Below are 23,714 nucleotides of genomic sequence, written 5' to 3'. Positions count from 1 at the left end.
GTTAGCAGGCCTTTTAACAATCTGGCCCTCAATTTTGTTGTCTGTTAAGAGGAAACAATGGAATGATCTCTGAGGGCTATGAGATTAGGTAAGATGATATGGGTAAAAATACTACAGAAACATAAAAGTATTGGCATTATAAAATAGGCTGATTTTGAAAGTATCTTTCTAATATTCTGAGATAGGGCTGATTTCCTTTAGAAACAGTATTAAAAGTGGTGATGAGGAACACTTAATATGGCATGATTCTTACTAAACTTTGAGCATAAAATAGATTATATAGAATCTTGTGAATTCCCCAGAGGAATATTTGGACAGTGTTTACATTTAAAATATATATTTTATCTATATCTATATCTCTATAGATATATAGATATCTATAGAGATATAGATATATCTAGATATCTATATCTCTATAGATACAGATATCTATATATCTACAGATACATACTGAATTCTAAACAACTGCATTGCAAACAAACTTTTCATTGATTGCTTATAAGTAAAGATATCTCTTAATGGTATTCTTGATATGAAATTAAGGTCTAAGGAATTGTTTAAGCAGGGTTAAATTTGTTGAGATATCGGTGTTCTTGCTTATTCCCTTGTTAAACATTTTATGCTAGAGTAATGGTACAAATGGCAAGAGACTTTTTCTTTCTTATTCCTCTATACGAATCAGATCACAAATAACTATAGCTATAGTTGTGGGTAGGTGATTTAATCTCTTTGGACAAACTTTTTTCCACGTAAGTTGAGTGAACCAGTTGAGCTATGATTTGCTATATGTTCAGTTAAATAGAAATCCTCCCTCTGATTTCAAAGGGAATTAATAAAAAAATTAATGTTGCTCTTTTAGCAACTTGTTTTCACCACACTATATTCCTTATATAATAGACTATTTGAAAAATATATCATTTGTTTTCTTTCTAAGACCTTTAGCTAACATCAGCTCAAACTGCTTTTATTTTGCCCTTGAGATAGATTCACGTAAATAATATTTTCCTTGCTAACCTCAATAGCCTGACACAGTATATTACTTTTTGAGTCACTGTCTTCCTTTTCATTTCCAATATTTTCTTCGCCATAACTTTAAGAAAAGGCTTTTGTAAAGCCACATTGAATACTGCTAGCTCTTTATTTTCTTTTCTTTGGAAATTGTGAAGTATTATAGTTCAATTATGGGGCTCTTACTCTCTGCCCCAGAGACTTGGTTCCCATCTGTATTCATCATTTTCCCTTGCTCGATTGTAGATCCTCTTTATGTAACATTGCGGGTGTCCAGTTTAAAAATGCATGTGGCTAATTTCTCTTTATCTAATTCGGGTACAGAGAGCCCTGAGATGTTTTCCTTACCAGTCGGCTATCAAACTATTAGCAGTGCTGCCAGGCCAAATAATCCTGAGAAAAAGGAGCGGAAGGGAAACCAGGATGGAGAGCCTCTCGATCTTTAAGTGCCACTAAAACAAGCGTATGGGGGCGCCAGGGTGGCTCAGTCGGTTAAGTGTCCAACTTTGGCTCAGGTCATGATCTCACTGTTCGAGGGTTTGAGACCCGCATCTGGCTCTGTATTGACAGCACAAAGCCTGCTTCAGATCCTGTTTCTCTCTCTCTCTCTCTCTCTCTCTCTTTCTCTCTCTCTCTCTCTCTCTTTCTCTCTCTCTCTCTCTTCTCTCTCTCTCTCTCTTTCTCTCTCTGCCCCTCCCCTGCTTGCATGGTCTCTCTCTGTCTCCCCAAAATAAATATTAAAAAATAAAAAGAAGTGGATGGCTTCACTTGGTTGCTAGAAAACAATAACACAACGAGTTTTTTAGCACTAGAATTAATTCTTCTTAATTTTAAAAAGTAAGATAAATTAATTTTTAATGAAAAAACAGTACTTAGGTACACATTCTCTAAAAATTATTCACTTCCTAAAAGATTGTACATAAAACATCAATAATTATCTGGCATATGTTAGACTATAAACAGGTTCTTATAACAGGGATTAATTTTCCTCTAACTTAATTGTTCACAGATGAAGAGTGTACTCCTCACTATTGGCTTAAATGAACTGTATGATGGGAGGAAATCCAATCTAGAAATTAGTAATCTAAAAAAAAAAAAAGGAACAGTAGCAGCAGTGATAATAATGACAATAATAATGGCTAATATCATTAAGTCCTTGATATGTGCTTGGAACTAGCATTTTATGTGCACTTTAATTTATTCCCACAAAAAACTTAAGGATATATGTTATATTGTTCTGTATCAATTATAGATGAGAAAAGGGAGGCTGGGAGGGGTTTTGTACATTTTCAAGATCATACAATTAGTGGTAAAGCTGGAACTCCATCCAAATTCTTGCCCCAGAAAACATATTTAATCAATTCTCTATTTTAGGAAGAAGGGAAAACAAAAGATCTGTATCTTGAAAGGCAATGGCAGAAAATGTATAGGTATAACATAATAAAAAAATTAGATAGAAATCTGTAAAACAATAGGCAAAATTTAGAAATTTATTTTTCCATTTTCTCACAATCAAAATGATACTTCTGAATAGATTGTACCAGACCACTAATGTGGTTATTAAAGGTATAATGTTTGATGATATGTGAACATTTGATGGAACCAGTAGTACCACGGACCAACTAGTATACGTAAGCCTTTCCACCAACCTGGAGAATTTTCTTGGTACCTCTCTTATGTATCATTTCTGTGGTCTACAGAAAGCCTTGGCTAGGTTTCCACTTAATGAATTTCTAGTTTCTAAAGTCTCTAATTCCCACTCTTGCCATAAGACACACTTTTCTCCTCAGTGCCCTGATCCAATTTAGTTTCTATTCTGATCCAGTAGCCTCAAATAGATGGCAAAGGGAACATTAAAGTAGTAAATAAATGAATCCATTGAAAAAGGATAAAGAAAATGATGACAATGAGATCTTAATCAGAACAAAAAATGTGAGGGAAAAAATGAGCAACGTATTTTTTTTAAAACAAAGAATGGAGAAGCAAAACATTAAGCAAAATGGATTGAAACACTTCTGAGACTAGCGATTATTTTTTAATACCATACATAGAGGCGGGGCGCTTGGGTGGCTTAGTGGGTTAAGGGTCCGAGTTCAGCTCAGGTCATGATCTTGCAGTCTGTGAGTTCGAGCCCTGTGTCAGGCTCTGTGCTGACAGCTCAGAGCCTAAAGCCTGAGCTTTACATTCTGTGTCTCCCTCTCTCTCTGCGCCTCCCCTGCTCATGCTCTGTCTCAAAAATAAATAAAAACATAAAAAAAATACTATACACAGAGGGGATAAATTAAATTTCAGTAGCGTAGATACTCTAGATTAAAAAGTACCTGAGAAATGAAATAAAGAGAGAAGAAAGACAAATGACCTGATCTTACTTTTAATGGAGGTAGGTTTGCTATAAAGGGTAAAGAGGTGATATCCACTGATAGGTAAACCCAGTAGCACCTGGTGGAGGTCTCCAGCCTATTCCCAGACTTTTAGGAGAACATACAGAGACAGAATACAAATCTTAGTCTTGCAAAAACTAGATTTACTTACATACAGTATGTAAATAGAATCTTCTTTATATTCACAAATAGAAATGCTATTAATTGTAAATTTGAAATATGAATAAAATCCATTTCTTGTTAGCCAACAGTCCCCTTCAAGGAACTTGGGTTACAAACATCTAAAGCCATTTACAACTGAGAGAGAAAGTTTGTTGGGTAGCACGTGAGGTAAAGAGGAAGACAGGATGAGAAATTGGCTAAAATGTTGATAGGGCCAAAGCCTGGAACAGGAATATCTAATCTGGACTCATAGTCTATTTACTAATTTCTTCTCACATTAGTTTACTTGTTTCTCCATGCAGCTATTAAAATCATATAGTTTTAAATAAATGAGGTCTAGAAATTGTGCTGGGAGTATTTTTAGAATAAAGTTTTCTTTGGATATTAGGATCCTCTCATACAAAGACATTCATTGGGAAACAATATTAAAGAGATAATTGATTTTTTTTTCTTTCTCCTCCTCCCCTCTTCTCTCCATTTTCACTTTCATCAAACTCTTAAAATTGATTTTAAATTAACATATATCCTCCAACTATGAAACTATTCTAAAATATGACTTGAGACATAGTTTAGCAAAATGGAAGACAAATATTTCCATAATGTTGCAACTTTGCCAAATACACAAGTATCTGTCATTAAAAGCAATCGTAACAGGGTTGTCTTCTCTTCCCCTACACTTAGAATAAGGATCTTAATCTTAAACATCACATAAATAGGAGAGATTTAATTAAAACCTCAAGAAATGTGTTACTGTTAATTGAATTCTTGCTACAGTTACCTTTGCAAACCCATGTTAATGAAACTCCAGTTCAAAGTGGATGGGTTTGGGGAATTCAGATAGCTCTTTATTTCCTTACCTGAGATGCCATGATACTCTCGTCAGCCAAATACCCAGTTAGGAGAGTTCTCATTTGTAGCTATTGATCAAGTTTACACAAACTGTTAGGATTTCTAAACAAAACGAATCAGAGGTTCAAAGGCCATAAAGCAAGGTCATTGAGTGAGAAAGGGAAACACTTCTTTGCATTTTGCAAGCCTTTCACCTGTAGAGCAGAGAATGGACTGGCTCCTACCTGAAGCTAGGGTCCGCTCCGCCCCTCACCTAGCTCCCCCTCCCTTGTCCCTTCCCCCACCGGCGGAACGTCCCCCGTTCGGTATCTCTCGGTATTACCAAGCTATAAATTGCCTTAGAGCTTAGAGACAATCAGGTCAGCACTGCTCTCACAAGGGAAAAGCTTCTTACTTCCGAGCAGAACCGTTCAGGGGAACAAGAGGAAGGAGGGAGGGAACCGGTGCCTTCGTCGTCACTGGGCTGGCGAAGGGTGGAGCGAGAGATGGGGGAGGGGACGGACAGAAACTGCATCCGCAGCGGGGTCGCACTTGAGCCCAGTCTACAAACTTCGAGGTGGCTGCAGTGGAAACTCCCGGTGCGCTCTCCACTGCCTGGCAGCTGCCGGGTGGAGTCGCGCTCCCGGCCCCACCTATGGGACGGAGCTTCCCCAGCAGCGCGGGGCGCCGCACCCTTCAGGAAAAGTCTCCAGGCATCTAGCAAGACTCCGGTCATTCTACCCACCACTTCCACCCCAGAAAACCCCTGCAGGATACTCTCATTAGCCTCCGAGAGCCCAGAGGACCGCCTCCCTGTGGCTCAGTTTGAGGACACTCGTGCAGATCCTTTCCTATCCCCACCCTGCTCTGCTTTCACAACTCTGCTGGGTCAAATGGCCAAAGACAAACTTCTGCCTCTCCTTCCCCGCTCCCACCTTAAAAAACAAAAAAAACAAAAACAAAAGAAAAAAAAAAAAAAAACCACAGTCTGCGAACCCACACGCTTCGGAACTCCTAGCGTGCTGTTGCAATCTGGGCATGCTCAGTATCAGGGCAGGTTTTGATTGAAAGTTAAAAAAAAGAAAGAAAGGGAAAAAGCTTTGTATTATGCCGTCTCCTTCTCTTGTGCATAGGGCTGGCTGAACAGGTTGCAGGGCATCCCTGCGCCTCCCCAAGGGGCTTATCGGGTGCCCTTGATTGCATCTCCTTGGGATCTATCCCTCTCTTAGTTCACCCCCTCCCCCAGCGCTCCCGAACCTCCCTCTCCTGGTCCCTGTCCGCTGTGGGGATGGAGAGACACTAACAGAACTGGGATGGGCAATGTTGGCTGAGCGGATCCACCTATTATTAGTGGGCCCGGATTGGCTCCTTGCAGCAGCGTACCGAGGTGGAACCAATCAGGCGGTCGGGGCTGGGAGGTGATGGGCGGCCGCCTCCTCACTGGAGGGATTCCTGGAGAAGCTGCAGTGTGGGGATGCTCTAGACCAAGTACTGCCCTCCGTGTCTTTCTACCTCCTCTTCCTGCGGCGGCGGCAGCCCAGCACTTAGCGGCGGCAACTTGAGGCTGCACCCGGGGCGAGCCCCCAGGGTGGTGCTCCACTGAGAGTGGGGCTCAGCGCCCCGAAGGGGTGTGTGTAGGGTGGGGTGGCCAGCTGGGACCAGCTGGTGGCCCTGAAAAACCTCCCACACACCCACACCCACACACCCCTTTTGTGTTGCAGGCTGCCCCTCCAAGAGCAGAGGCAGCGAGAGGACGCGTGCGTCTTGCACAGGTCCACGCGGGGAGAGCGGTGGGGACGGAGACCGGCACCACCTTCTGGTCCTCCCTCCAGGTAAGACAGCGAGACTGGAAGCGTGGCCACCTCGGAGGTGCCCGTTGGCTTGAATTCGCCCGCAAGATTTTGCTCTCGGTACACTTGGGTTTTGGTCGTGGGAGGCTGCGACCTGGGGAGGGAGCCCCGGGTGGCCTATTGTGAGAAATATAATGAGCCACATGTACATCTCCTGGAAAAGCACTTTGCCCAGCGCCCGTGATTCAGAGCCTGGAGTTGATGTTGGGCATCCCCCATCTTCTTGCTGCCTCTTTCCTTCTCATTCTTTCTTCTCCGTCCCCCACCCCCAATCTCCATCTCTCACCTCCCCCGCCCCTTGCTCAACCTCTCTCTCTCTCTCTCTCTCTCTCTCTCATCTTCAACCTCCTCCCATCCTAAGAACGCACAGGGTTTCTTTCCCTTCCTGGAAACGATTGTCCTTTCTCAGAAGAAAGAGGGGGTTGAAGAAAGGAGAAAGATTTCTTTTGCCCTGGGGGGGTGGGGGTGGGGGGGGAGGAAAACAAGATAGAATACAATCTCTGCAAAAATTAGAGTACAGAAAGCAATTAAACTGAATAAAGGGAGGAGACAAGCCATCCAGCCCGGGCTGTCAGAGAAGGGAAGCTTCAAGTTTGACTTGATCTCCTCTTTACAAGAGGCTGTGTCTCTTATTTGATTCCTTCAAATGAAACAAAAATAAACCACTGCTTTAACCCACTTTCAACTGCTTAATTGCTGTTGCTTTTAACCATGTGCTAACCAAGTGCTAACCATCTGACTTTTCCTGTTCCCATCCGTCCTGTGGGGCTATTTCGTATTGCCCATCAGCAGTAATATCTGAACCTTGAGGGGTTTCTCATATGAAGAAACAAAATTTTTTTTAAACAGAGTCTTACCTTCCTGAGGTTCTCTGGTATGGCCTTTATGTTGGGGGGGGTGCAAAAAAGAAGTAAAGTTTCAAGACATTTGTAAGTAACACCAGTGTTATCAGGAGGTTTGGATTTCTCTTTTGAGAAAGCTAATCTTCTAGTTAGTTTTGTGTACATGTTAGTTTTCACTTTATTAAATATTAACCCTTTGGTGAAATCAACCATTTCAGGTTGGTGTTAAAGCTAATTTTGTGTATGAATTGCCAGTTCATTCTACCATTCACTATGCTGTGCATTTGATTGCCTAGATATCGTACTCATGCCTTGCCTTATTTTTTTTTTAATGAGAATATTTAGTGAATGTAAACATGGCTGGTGTTCATGCAATTTCAGTACCCCATTTGGAAGGCACACGGGCGCTCAGCTGGCCAAGAATCCTCTCATACTGGAACAAAGTTTAGAAAGTAATGGTAGGAAGATAGGCTGGAATTTTAAAAACCTTAAGGGGAAAATTATTTTTGTTGTCATGTCCTATTATGAGAAAGAGAAGGACAGCAAAACAACTGTGTTCCCTGCTGCCTGCACAATAGGTCAAGTAAAAGGTACTTGTTGGACAGAGCCTTGACAGCAGCTTCAGCAATTTCTAATTCCCTCATCAATGATATAAGCTTTCCTTTCCTTTTATTCATCAGAGACAGCTAAGTGATTATTGTCAGATGGGAGGAGGTAGAGAGAAGTGCCTAGCTGAATGTAATGGGGAAAGCATTCCAAGTGGGTCCTGCATGAACGCAGAGAAGCCAGCAGATGTTAGTGTCCAGATGACTCCTTTCCTTTGATTTATCAGGGGAAATGCCAACTCTCATGTTTTGTTCTATTTGCACACTTGGGGTAAAAAAAGGCAATCTTCTTTCTAACTCTGTCTGGTCTTCCACACTAATTTCTGGACCCCAGAAAGTATTTTTTTTAAACCACATATCTTTAGTGTATAAGTTTATACACTGACTTAGAAAGGAGCTGGTTTCATTTACTATCAATGTAATGTATATTTTCTAAACCATTTTCCATTTGAGGCACTTATCTTTCCTATCTAAGTAGAATTAGCTAGAGTCACAAAAACAAGATCTTCTGTCTAGAGCTTTCGGCATTTAAATGCCTTGTTGTTGTTGTTGTTGTTGTTTTTTTTTTTAATGTAGTATCTCTGTTGAAAGCTAACTGATTTTAGAGGTGCCACCTTTTAGGTACAAGGACAAAAGGACAGTAGCTTAATTGCCTTATATGTGTACAACTGAATTAACAAGTTTATACATCAAAAGATGTACAAAACAGAAGCCCAATTACTGCCCGTGCAAGCAAATTAAGATTTTGTTTATTTCTCCACTGTCTTAGGGAAGGTAAAAGTTTGTGCTTGATTTGTGAAATTTATTTTCGTGTATCTTTACAAATGTTAATTATAGCAATTACCTGTAGGAGAGATGCATATGAGTAGTTTTTCACATACTTCTGAAAAATTAAGCCTTTATATTCTAGAAGTCAGAACTAATTCCAATATATAGTGAGTGGATTGAGAGGAGACTTTAAATGATACATTTTAGGAAAGTATTCCCACAAAATGTTCTAATGTGACAATTTCATATAATCTTCACATTTCCTCCTTTAAAAAGAATATCTTAGTAAATCCTCATCATGTTTTAGAGCAAACATGGCAATTAGATTTTAAGGTATTTTTATCAGAAATGAAGACTGCTACTATACACAGGAATCCTAAAATACTAATTCCATAAAATACCATTCAATCTCAGTAGTTGCAGAGTACTTTTATGCTTCATTTCATAGTGGAGAATATTATTCTATTTGGTTAAATTATCAGATAGCTCTAATGAAGAAATATGAAAATGGATAACATGGTATTTACATGATAAGATTTTCAGATTAGGCTTGATGCTAACTGAAAATAAAACTAGAATATAGTAGCTTGTTTTAAATGATAGTTGCAAGATGAAATGGAAGTTTAATAAATAAAATGCAGAATGTGTTAGATATCTGAAAGTTAATTTGAACTTCCCATTAACCTAACAACATCATGGACATGATACCAATTCATATCTTTTGAGGCTAGTTTATTAAATCAATTTAAAGAAATTCCCCAAACAGGTTTTTAGAACCATCTAATCTAAAGAATTCGACTCAAGACGGACAATTTTATGAGCCTGAAATACTTATAGCTCTTATGATTTCCAGTTTGTGCAACAGCCGGGAAGAGATATCATTAATGCCAAATTGGAACATAACATTCCTTTTTCTAATGGTAGTGATTAGATGATTTAGGGGAGGGAAAGCAGAAATAAAACATTTTCATTACATAATGGAGTAAATTTAGTCTGATATTACAAAAAGCCAAGACCAAAGTTTGACTTTCTGCCATAACATAATGTAGGTATGGGTCCTGCAAGTGTTTTGCTAAACAATAATGCTTTCTAAAATTAAATGTCTGCTGTACTTGTGGATTTTTAAATTTTTTCAATGATTTGCTTGTCACAAATACATCCGTATCAAAAGTTTAGTGGATCAGAGATGCTTTTTAGCTGAATTTGTTTTCCATTGAAATTGGCTAAAGCTATTTAAACTGGAACAAAGTATATGGCAGTCTAAATTCATAAGTAATTAGCATTTAGGGATGTGTGTGTGTGTGTGTGTATACACACAGATGTAACACACACATGTGTATACTTTTTAAATTATGTAACTTTTTCTAAAAGGATTAGAGATTAATGGACAGTATCAACTAATCTGCTGAAGCTAGGGACTACTGTAAAAAGAACCCTTCAAAGAAAAATAACAGTGACTTGGGGATGCTTTTAATGGTTCTTTGGTTGAAAGCCTATTACACCCAGAGGCAAAATTAATGGGGGTCTAGATCTTTCCCTTTAGACAGCTTTTCTATGGCTTTGGGAAGAAGTTATTGTTCATATGAGTCATGGATTTAAAAAAAAAATCAGTACAGGAAGATGCACTTCTATATACAGGTGACAAACCAAAATCATATTTTCATATAATGTAGGGATAAACTTTCTGTTTTTCTAAGGCTTGTATCAGGTGGTTTTTTTCAACATTTGCATAAAGCTAAACTTGTTCTGAATCTTTTACATAACTGTATGACATGGTTATTGCTTTTTTCAGGTAAGGGGGAGTGGTTTGGTGTCTTTAACAATCACTCAAGGAATGATCAATATTTTTTCATAATATTTTTGAACTTGATTTAAACATCTCCATTAAGTGTGGCCATTTTTTTTTAGAGCAGGCATTTATTTTCTCTAATGAGAAGAAAACAGCATGTTTCCTTTAACTTCCTTGTCACTTTAAGAGTTCTTGAAGAGCTGCTTTTATATTGACTGTAAGATAAATTATGCTAGCAGGGCATATGGACGTCTCTCTACTCACATGGGTTAGTAATAGGAAAATAAACTTATTTTAAATTATACTGCAAATATGTTAACGCTATCTATTGCAAGTAAGAAAGTATGCTGTCCTTTCTTGCACCTATGAATAAAACGTGAGCCTTTAACTGTTTTATTTAAAAAAACCTATTATTTTAAAGTGTACAATGAGAAATCTATGTTGTCAAGAGTAAGCACTGGAGATGCTCTTTGTACAGTTTTAAATATAAATGTAGAGGTCCTGTTGCAAAGAAGCCCGCCTTTAAAATATGTTCCTTAATTTAAAAGCAATATTTAAGAAAGTTCTAAAACAAATTAAAGCCCAATTTAGAAAAAAGTAGCACATTTATGATAGTATTAGAGATGAATTTTCTGCCACATCTTTGAAAAATGAGAAGCAGATTAAAAATTATTTCTCTAATTTCTATAATTTTTATATTTGGTTTTATCGTAAATTTTAATTGTGTGGAACTAGTTTTTGTTCTCTCTGTGTTTGTTTTGTCTCTACAATGCTCAGTGCTTAGAAGGCTATGTGGCATGCTGGTTCCCATAATTTACCAGTAATATAAACGAGGGGAGGTTAGAGTTCATCTTTTTTTGGTTATTGCTATTGTGGAAATAGAAAGAAAAAAATACTGGTCATTCCTATACTGGTCTCACATGTAGTATGTTGAGCATACTAATTATACACATAGGGAATAATTTTGTTAAAGAGGAGCTCTGAAACATTGTAAGGCAGATGAAGATAACAAATGCCTTTTATTTCTTAGCTGTTTGTACAAAATGGGAGCTAGAAAATTTCCATGCAAAGAATGGCCCTTTTCAGCTAGTATAAGAATCTGGTAAAACTCTTTTCCTAACAGCCTGTAAGACGACATTTGATCACACATACCAGACAAGAACTCTGCCGGAACATCCCCAAATACTGTGCGTAAGACATTTAGCCAAGTGCCTCAGTCAGGAATTTATTTTTGGTTGAAATATCCAATTCATCAAATCCAGGGTTGGTACTAAAATGTGGGTCTTATCTCATCCCCGTGCACCTATTGTGAAATGCAGCTTTGCTTCTCATCCTAAACAGCATAGAGTTCATATAATTATGATGTTTTGCCAAAGGATATCCTGAGTAAAAGGAGTTGTGTGTTTTTTTCTTCAATTAGTAAATGTTGTCTTTTTTTTCATAAACAATTCAACTAGTTAAGGATAACATGCACATAGGCACTTAAACACAAATAGAATCACAGAGTTATTTAAATGTAGAACATTCTTATGCTACAATTGCTTAAATAAGACACACTATCTCTTGTCCTCCTCTCACATCCCCTCTGACTACAAGCATCTTTTCACATTAGGAATTAGACAAGCCCAACCCACACCTCTGATGAGAATTCCCTGGGTGTGGCCTCCAGAGGGCAGCCTCTTGTTTTTACGGAGGTCCATTTCCTCTCTGGGCCAGCCTTGCTGCCCAGACCTCACTCTTGCTGGGAAGCAGGTAATTGGATTTACTAATTGCTACTTAGAGATTTGTGGGCATATTTTCATCAACCTGAAGGCAAAAACACATGGAATACTCAGACGAAACATACACAGCCATACCAAAGTTAGTACTAACACTTTTAAAATGTGATGTTGGTCCATGTTTTTATGATAATTGTTTTTTTTTTTTTTTAAAGGCTTTATTTCATGGAATTTGTTCTGATTACTCACAGATGATGAGATTGTTAGACATTGAGTGAATCAATGTAACTTTTTGTACTTATTAATACCCGTGGATAAAGCTGAAATAATTGGTAAAAAGAATTTCAGATCCTTGGGTCGGCTTGGGTACTTCCAAAATACATCTGTGTCTTGTTATGGAACCCTTAAAATTTTACATAACTCACCTTTATTGTCACTGAAAATTGAGAACTGGTTTGCTTTTCTATGGACTCTTTGGATATTACTGTGAAACACCACAAAGGGTTGCTTTTAAGATAGATTATTAATAATCTGTTTTCTGACCTAATTTTATGTGAGAGGTACTGTAAGTATGAACAACAGTATAGCATCATGGCAACAGACTAGACTCCCAAAAATGTCAATTTCTAACTGTGTGCTCGTGCTCTCTCCTTCAGAAGGAGAAAGCCAATTGAGTGTATTTTTTTTCCTCGTGATGTACTGCACCCCAGTATTCTAGCAATATAAACAGTGGGTAGGACCTTGTGCACCACCTGTAAAACAGGGACACTGTGTATTTTGAGGACAAAAATCATCAAAAAAATTTTCTTAGACAAACAACTTAATGGCCTTTGAAACAAGGAGAAGTGATATAACACAGGTTACCAAGGCCTAATTTAGCTTCTCTCCCAATCAGGGTTTAGGTAGCAGGGTTATTAAGAACAGTTGACACAATTTCTCAGGATAAAGACAAGGTAGCAAAGCATTGAATCTCTTTCTGACTTGGACTGTCTGCCAGACCCTGGTTTACAAGGCTGGCTTTCTGCCTAATCCCCAGCATTTTCATCAGATTTGAGGACTGAATAAAGTGAACCATTGGGTATTAGAGCATATTTCTAGAGCACCAGAATCTCTTCTATAAATAGAATAACATCACCATCCTATTTTAACCAATGTCCAAAATCCAAGAACACACACACGAAAATTTATATATATTTCATACTTGAATATATGTAAATCAGACCACTATATGCCTAAAAATACTTTTATTTATCTGGCTACAGAAATTCTTATGCTGCAAGGGTAGGTAACAACTTGATAGTACATGTATCTATTTTTAGTATTTTTATTAAATTTAAAAAGCCAAGCAATCACCTTGAGATATATCTAATAATTCAAGAAAGTGACATTTCAACAGAAAGCCAACATACTCATAAATTGACCAAAACTGCTCTGCTTTTACATTGTGAAAACAACACAGGAAGACAAAAAGTACCCTATATGCACCCTATTTCCTTTTTTTTTTTTTTAATCAGGAATCATAGATACTTTCTGACACCACAAATGAATATTGGTGATAGCAGAGAGCCGACTCCTTCAGGAAAAAGTACAGTAGACCAGTTCTGTTATGGCTTTGAGAATCTGTTTCATGGCTTATATATTGAACACATAGCGACAGTTTTATATCTCTTGACTTCTGGACCTTTAGACCTGTATGCATTGAAGCATATTACCACTCACTGCCAGAGTAGAAGAGATTTGCTCTGCTGTCCAGCTAAGAGTAATATAGTAACTCCCTTGCCTTACCTTGGTTTTCTTCCTTTGCCACCTCTCACCTTCCTACCCTCTCCTTATTCTTCCTTTGCTTTTTTCTATCTTAATGAATTATCTTCCTATAAAATCACTAAGTGGGAGCTTTGTTCTCCAAAGTGCATGATAATCTCTACCACCTGGACTTCCTTTTGTGTCAACAAGCAGGAAATTTAATCCTTAATTTATATACATTTTAAGTTAGCTTTACAAAACAGCTGTATAGATAAATAAGGGAGCAGACTCTTCATTTGTTTATGAAATATGCCATGATTTGTGTGTTTGTTTTTAAGACCTTACATGTGAAGTCTAGCCTATTGGTAATTTCTAGAAAAAATTTGATTACAAAAAGATAGAACAATAGTGTTTGAAAGTCCAAACAAATGGCATATCCTCTTAGACATTTTTTTCTTTTTTTTTTTTCTTTTTCCTATTTTGTTCTTCTAATGGTAACAATTAATAAATGTTTTTATGACAGGGATGTAGCCCTGAATTCTTAAAAAATTACATTGCCTTATTTGGTTTTGATGATGGAGAGATTCTCCATTTTACAGATGCAATAAAGCAGACTCAGAAGTTAAGTTACCTGCTTGCAATTACACACTCGGGAAGCCTTTATAACTCTGTCCTACCGAATCTTGCTGCCTCAGCATTTAATAAAGAAAAAAAAAGTACGTTTTAAAATTCTCTCAATATATAAGAAGTAGTTTGTCATTCCTTATCAAAATTAAAAACACAAATCTAACATCACTAAATTTGGATATACTCTTTTCATATTGAAAAGGTAGGGAAAGTGTAATATGCAGTCATTAGCTGTGTGACTAAAACTCTGAAATAAGTTGTATTTGTAATTGAAAATGATTCAAGGGACTGTTTTCTAAAATGTAAGAGAAGTCACTAAGCCTGAGTCACTAGGCTTGGTTGGCCCTTAGTCATTGCTATATCACTGCAATAGGAGATGTCATTTCACTTGTTTCCTTATTTGTAAACTATGTAGTCCGAAGCCACCTCCTGGAGGGGCACAGAGATGTGACTGAGATAATGAGTGTTGTAGCTTTAGCCTAGGAGTTCTCCTTACTCCTCTCTCATTACTTCCCTCATTCTCACTCACCCACACAACCTGTGACTGCTTCCTGAGCATAATATTGATGGAAGTCGTTGAATCTGTAGATTCTTTTCTATTCCAAGATGGAGAGAGCTAAGCAGGGGACTTATGCAAGGCCCAATTATTACTCAGTCCTAGTGTGAAGTCTGTCAAATAGCAATTCTTGGTATGAAGAAATAAATACATTTGGACGTGATTAATACACATTGCAATGTAGGCTAACTTAAATGACTGTCTAGTGGATCTGATACAAAGAAAGAAGTTTTAATTGGGAAAGACCTAGAGAAACAATGCAAATTAGAGCATAGGAGAGGTATTTATGGGGAGTTTTGGACAAATGCAGGGTAATCATATTCTTATGTTTTTACTACGTGTCAGGCACTTTTCTGTGTACTTTCCATGCTTCATTCCATTTAACGTTGCCAACAATCTTAAGAGGTTGATACTAATGTATAAATTTTAAATGAGAAAATTGGGGGAAACGTAACTTGTTAGGGTCATATAACTGTTACATAGTAGGATATGGATTCAAACCCAAGCAGTCTATTCATGGAACCTGTACTCAACCATAAGCAATCATATAGTCATTGAGATCCTCAGTGGAAGAAGGTGAACAAATGGTGACCAGGAAGTAGGGGTGTCTCAAAGAGATCGACGAATCATAGGCAAATTTTGTCCACTTCATAGTTTGAGCCAATATGACCACCACGGTGATGTGATAAAAGTATGAAACATCGAAGTCTTATAGACCTGAGTACAAATACCTACTCTGTCATAGTGAGCTTCAATGAGATTATTTCACTGATAGAGGTTTCATTTCACCAGGAAAGGAACTGTAATAATGTTTGCAAATTGTCTCATACTCAGTGGATGGCAGACCTGACCACCCTGGCCACCCATTTTTATGATTCAGGGACTCTTTTATTTAGAAAAATTCCACCTAACTCAAAATGGTTTAGGAAAGAAAAGGGATTTTAAAGTTCTCATTACCATACATCATCACGTTCAGGATATTCTGGATTTGGTCATAGCTGGAGATGGAAAATCAAACCATATGATTAGGACCAGATCTGTTATCCCTTACTCTCTCCCAGCCTTCCATCTTAGTCCTGCTCTCCTATTCCATTGCTTTATTTAGAGTCAGGCTCTTAGTTTACAGTGGTAGGAATATACCCAATGACTATAGGGTCATTTAAGAAATCTCCATGTAAAGAGAACATCTTTTTTTTGCCAAAAAATTTCAGGATAAGCATGAATGGAACAACTCGGGTCACTTGCCCTGAACCCATGAAATATGTTATTTATCTAGGCTGAGCATTGTGTCATCCCTGGATTTAAAAGTTGGGCACAGCATTACTTAACTAAATAGAAAGAGAGTTTTGCTGTTACAAGAAGGAAAATGACTAGATTTAGGGCAGGCAAAAGCAGCCAACATCCAGTTCCCAAGGTCCAGGCCCTGACCTCAGAAAAGATGCCACCTGGCCTTAATGCTGGTGCAGACTCTTGGAGGACCCCTGCTGTTCCAGGCACTAGTTGGTGGGTCAGGGGAAGATCCAGGGAATTCTAGGGAAAGATCCATTGTAGTTGAGGATGTGGAGAGGAATGACACTGAGAGGCTTAAAGCAATGGCCATTTACCGTTATGGAAACATTCAGTAATTTGACAACAGGTATGACTTTTTCAGGGTGGAAATGCTGAATATCAGAGGTTAAGGGCTGAGTTGAGTTTCATTTAATTCTATTTGGGTCCTTACTTCCTCTTTTTTAATACAGTAGTCAGGTACTTTTAGAACTTGAGGATTCTTAGACTCTAAATTCAGTAGAGCTGAAAGCAGCTGCCCGAAGGTATGTGCAGGGCCAGTTGTGCATAGGTCAATACTTCAAATTGTTGTTTTGTGTGTGCAGCAGGGGGGGGGGGGGAGGGGGGGGTGATTATTTCAAATTTACAACCACCCTGTTACCCCAACTCCCTATATATTGCTACAGATGCAACAGAATGAACAAAAAATATGATACGTTTTCCTCCCTGCTGTAGCCCAAAATGAACAGGAATTTTTTAGGAATAATGTATTTCTTCAGTAAGTACCAACATGTTGCTATTATAAGCCAAGCACTGTTTTAGATGCTGGGAATGCAGAAGCAATCACAGCAGACAAGTTCCCTGCGTTTAAGGCAGTTTGCATTCTAGGGAAGGATACAGACGATGAAAAGCAACAGCAACAGCAAAACACAACTAAGATAGTTTCAAAAAGTGAGAAATGCTGTTAAATAATAAAACAGGCAAGTAAATGAAACAAAGCAACACTGGGACTCTGGTGAAACAAAAAAAAATATTTAAGTCGAGGCATAAAAGGAGAGGGAGCCAGCTATGTAAAAGTTAGAGGAAGAGCATCACAGCTTCCCTCCACGGAGGGAATAAGTTTCTGCTCCTGGAAGAAACTGAAGGCAAATGCAGCTGAAGTGTAAAGGTACTGGTTTCATGAGTTGAACCCTGCTTTCATATTCTAATTAAAACAATCTTTAAATACTATTAAGGAAAAATTTCAAAACAATGTGATATGATCACAATAACCTCAACATAGTTTAAACATACATGAAGTGTCCTATCTGGGTAATACATTTTCAGTCTGTGTTCATATGCTTATATTGTTTTATGGTTATGGTATCATGGAATACATGCTCTTTCCACCCTGACTTTCAAAATGCGTTCTTAGGTGTCTTGCAGGTGTGTATTTTCATTCTCCATTTTCATCTTTAGAAGTGTAATTCCTTTTCTTTTGTGGCATGTATTCCTTAGACACTTTCTATATATCTTTTGTTGAATCTTAATAACCTTTCTCGTTTTGCCCTCCTTTCTAAGGGAATCGCACATGTGGCCTACCCCCTAATTTTATTATTTCTCTGAATTTGAGTGAACACCTTGGCTTTTTATCACAGTAATGATTTTTTCAATGTAATTTCCTTTTGAGTATATATTCGATTATATCCTCCAAAACTCTAATTTAGATTTTTGAAACAAAAGTAAATAAACACTGGAAACATAATGAAACAAATCAGTTTGTGTCGATTGTCATTTAGACAACACAAGTCTCAGAGCATTAACCGGAAATTATTTCTCCTTTATCTAGTTTCATATCCTGGTTTCAAGAACTCAATAACCCAAGTCTACCTAGGTCATTTTGTGATAGTAAACTGGGTGCTTACAGAGGCATATTAACTTCTGTGAGATTACTACTCAATATGCTGCAGTGGTAATGAAGTAATAATTAACGCGTCAATCTCAAATGGCCTTCTATTTTCCCTTAAGATTCCTCTGGACATTATACTCTGATAATAGTATATTTTGAAAATGGAATTTTCTTTGCTGAAATGGCACAAACCCACCTATGTGTGAATATAGCAAGGGTGTTATAATAAACTATTCTGGTCAATAAGCGATAGGCTCTGTTTTCCTTATCTGTAGAAACGAGGCTGTTTAGTATCCTAAATATCTTCTGTTTTAGTACATATATACAGGTATACTTGCATATATTTGGATTTTACAAATATTGCTGATTGCCCCACTAACTGCAAGTGTTTCAGGATTTTGCAGTGGTATTTTTTTTTTTTTTATCATCTCTGACTTGCCAATGCTTGAGAGACAATAGAAAAGGAGTGTTCTAGAGAATTGTGTGTGAGTGAATGAATCCACTAAATCTATATTTTCTCATGTTTTCAAATGACAGCCAAACTCAATACACAAGTTCAATAAAAAAACTCAAACAGGGGCGCCTGGGTGGCTCAGTCGGTTAAGCGGCCGACTTCTGCTCAGGTCATGATCTCATGGTCCATGAGTTCAAACCCCACATCGGGCTCTGTGCTTACAGCTCAGAGCCTGGAGCCTGTTTCGGATTCTGTGTCTCCCTCTCTCTGACCCTCCCCCATTCATGCTCTGTCTCTCTCTGTCTCAAAAATAAATAAACGTTGAAAAAAAAATTAAAAAAAAAAACTCAAACAGAAGTTCAATAAAATATTTTTATGGTGTTTTGTTCTAATACTTCCTTTTCAGTTCTCTTTTTTCCTAATTCATTAAATAACACTACTGGTCATGGCCAAGTAAGTTAATTTAACAACCTACTAATAGGTAACAATCTGTAGTTTTAAAAATACTTCTTTAGAAGGATTACCACTTTTCAAAGAATTATAGTACATTTAAGATCCCATTAAGTGTATGTAAGTACAATTGATACTCAGAAATTTGCAGTGGCTTATTTTGAATATAAGGGATCATCATTCTGTAAATGTGTAAAATTTAATAGAATTCCCCTACCAGAATTATAGTGTTCTTGCTATACTCACATAGGGGTAATTTTGTGTAAATTTGCACTGGGTTATTTTTTTAATTAATTTATTTTTTGGTTTTTACTTAAATTCCAGTTAGCTAACATTAGTGTCATATTAGTTTCAGGTGTACAATGTAGTGATTCAACAATTCTATACAACACCTGGTTCTCTTCATGGCAAATGCACTCCTCAATCCCCACCACCTGCTTCATACGTTGCCCCCATCCAACTCCACTCTGGTAACCATCAGTTTGTTCTTTATAGTCTGTTTCTGGTTTTCCTCTCTCTCTTCCCACCCCCCCCCCCCCCATGATGGTTTTGGTGGTTAAATTCCACATATGAGTGAAATCATACGGTATTTGACTGACTTCCCTTAGCATAATACCTTCTAGCTCCATTCACGTTGTTGCAAATGGCAAGATTTCACTCTTTTTTATGGCCGAGTAATATTCCTATGGAATTTTATATATGTATATAATGGAATTACATATATATAATGGAATTACATATATATATATGAAATATATATGTATACATACACATAAACATGAGAGTGCAAGTATCCATGAAAACTAGTATTTTTGTATTCTTTGGGTAAATACCTACACTGTTTTCCAGAGTGCACTGTAGTAACCTTTCTTAAGCCCACAACAAATCTGGCACTAATATTGTTATTGGTCATTCTCACTCGAGCAGATCCATGTTAGTCTGCTACGTTCTGAGAAATTCAGTTAATAGCTACTGTTTATAATAGCTATCAGTTAAAAACTATTACTCTTTGCTGAAACTGGGTCAGTGTGTTGTACTCCTTTTTGGTATGGATAAATTTTCTCATAGAGAGAGACACACAGATATACAGTGGTTAGAAATTGTTTCTCTTCCTTTCAAAGTAGTGAGCAGAGAACTAGCCTATGGAACCAACACACAATAAATACTGCGCATAGGGTATTTAGAATTTTGTGTTCAAATTTAAAAACAAGCAAATACTATAAACCCCCTCAGTCTGTCACTAAGTTAGTGATGTTGTGATTTTATTAGATGATCTCTCTGATACCTTTCATTATTAACATATTTTAGAGTTATATGTTCAAATTTAAAAAACAGTGTGAAAACCCTCAATCTGCCATTAACTTCATGATGTGGGGATTTTACTAGATGGTATCTCTGAAACCTGGCTGGCTCAGTTGGTAGAGCATGTGACTCTTAGTTTTGTGGTTTTGAGTTCGAGCCCCATGTTGGGTGTAGAGATTACTTAAAATCTTAAAAAAAAAAGAAAACTGCCAGCACTCCTGGCAAATTTGGAGGGTAAGCTAAATCATGTGTGTTTTATAGGAGTCCTGACATGAGAACAACTGCTATTTTAACAGATGTTTGGATCTCTTAAAGAGCCCTCCAAGTTACCACATCCAAACCTGAACTCAATCTTTTTACTAATAAATCTAGTCCTTCTCCAATGTCTTTGATCCTAATGAATGATTCCACCATCTAACGAGTTGTGTTATTTGGAAACCTATTGTCATAGGTCTCTCATCCTTACCCCCAAATCCAAAATAAATGAAGTCTTAATCATTTTTTGCTCACAAATATCTTTAATCTCTACCTCTATTGCCACAGCATAGTCAAATCAACCTGGTCTTCTTAATCCTACTGTTCTTGACTTTCAAGTCCATGTATTATCTGGACTCTACTATTCACCAACCTAATTTCTCATATTACTCCTCTCATCTTCATGCTCTGGGCACATTGTCCTTCTTTCAAATTTTTAGTATTCCAGTCTCTTCCTGCCTCAGGACCTTAGCACATGCTGCTCCCTCTGCTTCAAGTACTGTGGGATGTATCTGCTATGGGCAGACAATAACATTGTAAAATCAGAAATATAATATGGCTGGTTGTTTAGAAATAAATGTTTATTATGTCTGAGAACAAATGTTTAGTTTTTACATATTACAAGAGTTTGGATGTCTCACTTTTAAAAATTAACTACAGAACTGTCAAACTGTGATAGAGAGGGATTTGAACAATAACTGAAAAAAAAATTTGTTTTTTTTTTACATTTTAGGAAACTCTAGAGTTTAAGTTTGAATATGTTAAATACTTAACCGCTTTTAAAGAGGAAATGTATTTATAAATTAATATGTTACAGGTGAGGATACCCATGAGACTAAGTAAAAGAAATCTTGAGTGGGTTGTAAAGAAGTGCTTTAAATACACATCACTGAAATTTTAACCTTAGGATTTTTTTTCCAATTATTTTTGTAATGTGTTTTCTTAAAATCATGGCATCACAGATTTTTTTTCTCATTTGTTTCTTTTCTTTTTAATGGGGACACTCTGTGATCTAACATCCTCTGGGTGTGAAAACACATCTCCAGAAAATATCTGACAAAAAATGCAGTGAAAAATAAATCTTCCTAAATATAAAATAGTGAGACTGTAACAAATACAGGCTGATATGATCTTTAAAATTCTTTGATTCATGATTACTCTTTTAAAAAAATCTGAGATACGTTTTCATTTCTGTACTTTTCTTCAAACAATGCATTATAATATTATAACAGTGAAGAATTAATGTTTATCATCACAGTGCAAAAACTCAGGTTGAACTTGAGTGCTCTCTGACTGCAGGACCCATTTTTATGTTGTTTCCTGTTATATCCTCATTGTTGACCTACCTAGCAGTGCTTAGCACTTACTAAGTAAGCACTTAAAAATCTTTGATGAATGTTACTGGTTAAATTATCCTTGTTGATTTTGTTTTCATTTATTTCTCTCTCATTCCTAGTTTTCTTCAAACTAATATAGTAGCTTAGTGTCTGATCTTGGTGATAGGAATCTACATGAGCTGGAATTATAGTTGACTTTCATTTTTAGTCCAGGCAAAATATGACTTCTTTGCTTTTATTACTCTTTACTTCCCCAAATAAATTGGCCAGAGAGCTCACTATTAAGTTCAAAATGAATGTGTTTTAAGTGTTTTACTTTATGATAATTAAGAGTGTAAACATAATGAAGAATATATTTCAATTCTACTTTAGCGGGACCACTATTTTAGATTTTGGGGGTCAATGTGAACCATTTTAAAATACATAATCATTCTTTTGCTTTACCTAATCCCTTTACCCTCCTCTTCATCTTTTCTTAGTACTGTTTTTAACCTTTTCCTCAATTAAATCCTACGTCTGTATTACATTCAAAGCACGAAGAGCTCTATTACTAAAAAACAAAGACACTCATTCTGTATAGATTTTCTAAATATGTTTAATTCTCTACTTTGGAAACGTTTTAAGTTTAGTTTGTTACCAGTAAAGAACAGTGCTTTTAAGGAAATATTTTAGCTTTTAAGTGAAGAAGTATTCTATAAAATACTTAAAATATTCAAATAATCACAAAATGTATAAATTGAAAAAATAATCTTTCAGATTCCTTGTTACTTTCCAGATGTAATCACTGTAAAAAGTCTCTTGTATCTACTAACAGAAATATGTGCATATGCAAACATACATTACATTTAAAATCATTCTATTAAATATAATGTACTACACATTTTAAATTATTAGATGATTCTATGTTGGGTATTCTACACAAAGTATCATTTTGTAATGTACATACATTTTTAATTTTTTTAATGTTTATTTTTGAGCGAGAGAGAGAGAGAGAGAGAGACAGAGACAGCACGAGCGGGAAGGGTCAGAGAGAAAGAGAGACACAGAATCTGAATAGGCTTCAGGCTCAGAGCTGTCAGCACATAGCCTGAGGCGGGGCTCGAACTCAAGACTGGGGAGGTCATGACCTGAGCCAAAGTCAGTTGCTTAACTGACTGAGCCACCCAGGTGCCCCATGTAATGTATATTTTTTATATTAGAAAGTTATATAAGTCATTTTGGTTAATGTAACATGAAATAATTCTATAAAATATGTTAAATATGGGGCACCTGGGTAGCTCAGTCGGTTAAGTGTCCAACTTCGGCTCAGGTCATGATCTCACGGTTTGCTGAGTTCAAGCCCTGCATCGGGCTCTGTGCTGACTGCTCAGAGCCTGGAACCTACTTCTGATTCTGTGTCTGCCTCTCTCTGCCCTTTCCCTGCTCGCTCTCTGTCTCTCTCTGTCTCTGTCTCTCTCAAAAAATAAAATAAGCATTAAAAAAAAATGAAAAAAAAAAAGTTAAATTCAAGTGATCCAAGTTACTTTAAGCCAATTCAGTTTTATATTTTTAACTATTTTTGGCATAATTTGTGATGATTGTGTCAATCCACGTAAGATATTAAATGATTTTATAGATTTGATTATGTTTAAGGATTAAAAAAAATGTTTGTTTATTTTGAAAGAGAGAGTGCAGGCACAGGGGAGGGGGAGACAGGCCCTGTTAGTGCAGGGCCTGATGCAGGGTTTGGTCCCACAAACCACAAGACCCTGACCTGTGCTGAAATCATTAGTCAGAAGCTTAACTGACTGAGCCATCCAGGTATCCCATATTTAAGGATTTTTTTAAAGTTCCTCTTTTATTGGGGCGCCTGGGTGGCTTAGTTGGTTGAGCTTCTGACCTCGGC

General features: G+C 37.1%; 1 protein-coding gene across 5 annotated transcripts in view; it reads left to right on the top strand.

Annotated features, from left to right (window-relative positions):
• The first annotated feature begins 5,817 nt into the window (after nt 1-5,817).
• Nucleotides 5,818-23,714, top strand: part of SYT1 (synaptotagmin 1) — a 543,967-nt gene continuing 526,070 nt past the window's right edge. For all 5 annotated transcript variants that reach the window (XM_053894954.1, XM_019455190.2, XM_019455189.2 and 2 more), the window contains exon 1: nt 5,818-6,211. The gene's annotated coding sequence lies outside the window, so the exon portion shown is untranslated. The remainder of the gene's footprint in view (nt 6,212-23,714) is intronic.

This window comes from Panthera pardus, unplaced genomic scaffold, assembly GCF_024362965.1.
Source record: "Panthera pardus isolate Hobbes unplaced genomic scaffold, ASM2436296v1 HiC_scaffold_6, whole genome shotgun sequence".
NCBI classification, from domain to species: domain Eukaryota; kingdom Metazoa; phylum Chordata; class Mammalia; order Carnivora; family Felidae; genus Panthera; species Panthera pardus.
This window is presented reverse-complemented; position numbering and strand designations above follow the sequence as displayed.